We start from the raw sequence: 3,234 nt of genomic DNA, 5'->3' as shown, positions 1-3,234 counted from the left end.
ATAACAATAGTTAAATAAATCATCTGTATTTTAGTGTATTTCTTTTTCAGAATAGTATATTAAACTACTGAATGGATGTCTGCTGACAACATTACACCCGCTCAAAATATACTGTTAAGTGCCCTCCACGTGCCCTCCATGCCTCAGAGGAGATAATTAAGATTCTGTTACTTCCCACAATTAGAAAAAACACCTTTAGACATTTATCTGCTATTCTGACATATTTTTTGCTTTACAACTGTTGACCTTATAACATTAACTTGTTATTCAGTTTTTCACTTTGCATAACTTGAACATCATCATGTTACATGTTAATTTGCTGTTAAATCCCTGTCTATAAGTTTAGAACCTCATCTACCATTCCAATGTATTTGAAAAAGTGTGCCTTGCACATGAAAGCTTATACTTTGAATAAACCTTTGTTGGTCTTAATAATGTCACTGGACTGTAAATTTGTTCTACTGCTTCAGACCAACATGGCTGACTACCTGGTCTAATAGTCAAATATGTAACTATAAGCATATGTTTATATAGAATAAACAACATGACGATTTGTAAAGCTGCACTAAAGTTATGTTGAATGATGGCTAAATACAGTTTCCTGCCGCAGTATAAAGGAACTCTCTTGTTGGAACTGAATACCAGGAATACTCAAATGTAGATTAAAGCTTCAGGAAACAAGATGTAAGTGTGAAAGATGACAGAGTGATCATGTAGGAGGAACTTGCTTATTCATAATTCTGGCAAACGAAATGGCAAAATGACCCTTAGTCATTTTACTGCAGTATTTGCACATAATGATGGAAGATGAGGTTTAAATCATATGCATTCATACTTTTTTTTGCAGGTTCTGATAATCTCATTTCAATATATGTCTAGAAAGTCCTTGATTAGGCACTTCTTTTCTGAAAGTCAGAGATGGCTTTTTGGAAAGTGAAAGAACAGGGTGGAGGTGGTTCATAATTGCTCAAAGGGTAAATGTAGAGGTTTTTAACATTTAAAAAAATGTCATGAACTGATCTTAGAGCCACTTAATTTGAATGAAGTCTCCTTAGGTTGGAAGTATTCAAACCTGAGCAAAAAGGAGAGGTGGGTTAGAAATATTTTAATAAGTAAATACATACTTTGCTTCTTAGAGTGGTGGGACAGGGATAGGATCCACCCCACCAGTAATTTTCTGAGAGGTTGTGCCTTAGTTCTTCATGCGTCTAATGACAAGAGAGTGATGACAGTTTCCATATTGTTTGCCAGCCCCATGGATATATTTTGAGAAGTAAGAATTATATAATGGATTAGAGTTTCTATTATTTGCAGCTATTCTGTGGTCAAGCTTAAATTTATAGTAAATATTTGTATTTCATGATGATATAGAGACAGGCATACTACTAAATAGATAGAGACAGGCATACTACTAAAGCAGCATTACTGGTAAACGTATAGAGAGACTAGAAGTATCACTGGATTCAGTGGAATAGATTTTCATCGGCAGAATGGGACTTCCTTGCCTCCCCATCTTGCTGCAACCCAGAGGGCTCACTGAAATGCTGCTCATTAGGGACAGAGACCCTCAGGAACAGTATGACAGGTGAACAGAGAGATTCAGTATTCCACTTCTCTTCCATTATTGGAAATCTACTGCTGGATTCAACCCACTGTAGGGTTGCCAGATTCCCCAGTCCCACGGGGGTTTCCTGATTGGGGGGGCTCCTTCCTTCCCCCAGCCAACTGGCCGGTGGGGGGGAGCTCCAACCCCAAGAATGACCACCCGGCAACCAATGTTTCCTCTAAGCTGAGTTAGTGTGAGCTAGCTCACAGTTTTTTAGCCTCCTGCTCATACATTTTTGTCTTAGCTCAGGAAGGATGGCTCCACAGCAAACTAATTCATGCAGTAGCCAAATTGCTCACTCACAACTTTAATGCCAGTAGCTCACAGAGTAGAATTTTTGCTCACAAGACTCCACAGCTTAAGAGGGAGCATTGCCGGCAACCCCCTACTACAAGATTTAAAGGGTCCTCCAGCTGGCCCTTTAAATCTTGAAGAGGGAGGAAGAGGGGTGTCCGCGCCTGCCTGAACCCCCCCCAAACTCTTCCCAACAGTATTCAAAGAGACGCTGTTGGGAAGAGGCAGGGCTGTGCACCCAAAAGTTGTCAGCGGCTCAGGGCTTGCAAGGCATGCACGAGTGGCACCCGCTCTTTTAAAGCAGGGGCTGCCCATGCTTGCTCTGCAAGTGGCGAGATCACAACTTGCAAGGCAAATGCGAGCGGCTCCTGCTTCAAAAGACTGGGAGCCACTCACGCTTGCCTTGCAAGCAATGATCTCATGGCTTGCAAAGCAAGCATGAGGGGTGCCTGCTTGTTTGAAGCAGGAGCCACTCCTGCTTGCTCTGCAAACAGGCGCAAGTGGCATCCACTGTTGTTGTTGTTTGACCCCCCGAAGGGGAATTTTTTTTATTTTTGCATTTTCTACATACTACACACTACATAAATGGAATGGGGAAAGGAATACTAATGCCCTATCACTATTATTATGGGAGTTGGGCCAGGGAGATCTAGATACATATAGTCTACTGGATAGAGGAAGGAAAACTACCATTCTGTTCTAAATCTCCTACTGGATATGGGGATAGGGTAAAGACTAATACAAATCACAATCTGAAAAGCTCAAAGAATAGATCTTTTTAACTTATTAGTGCAGGTTATACAGAGATTTGTTGTTGTTGTTCAGTCGCACAGTCGAGTCTGACTCTTCGCGACCCCATGGACCAGATCACGCCAGGCCTTCCTGTCTTCCGCCGTCCTCTGAAGTTTGCTCAATTTCATGTTCGTTGCATCTATGACACTGTCTAACCATCTCATCCTTTGCTGTCCCCGTCTTCTTTGACCTTCAATCTTTCCCAGCATCAGGGTCTTCTCCAGGGAGTGCTCCCTTCTCATTTGGTGGTCAAAGTATTTGAGCTTCAGCTCAGGGAACAGTCAGGGTTGATTTCTTTTAGGATTGACTGATTTGATCTTCTTGCAGTCCAAGGGACTATCAAGAGTCTTCTCCAGCACCATAGTTCAAAAGAATCTATTCTTCGGCGCTCGGCCTTCCTTATAGTCCAACTCTCGCAGCCATACATGACTACTGGGAATACAATTGCTTTGACCATGTGGACTTTTGTTGGCAGGGTGATGTCTCTACTTTTTAGCTTCGCCATAGCTTTCCTCCCAAGTAGCAGGCGTCTTTTAATTTCA

This window comes from Gekko japonicus, unplaced genomic scaffold, assembly GCF_001447785.1.
Source record: "Gekko japonicus isolate JY-2015 unplaced genomic scaffold, Gekko_japonicus_V1.1 scaffold118, whole genome shotgun sequence".
NCBI classification, from domain to species: Eukaryota; Metazoa; Chordata; class Lepidosauria; order Squamata; family Gekkonidae; genus Gekko; species Gekko japonicus.
The sequence above is the reverse complement of the archived record's forward strand: the minus strand, read 5'-3'. Positions refer to the sequence as shown.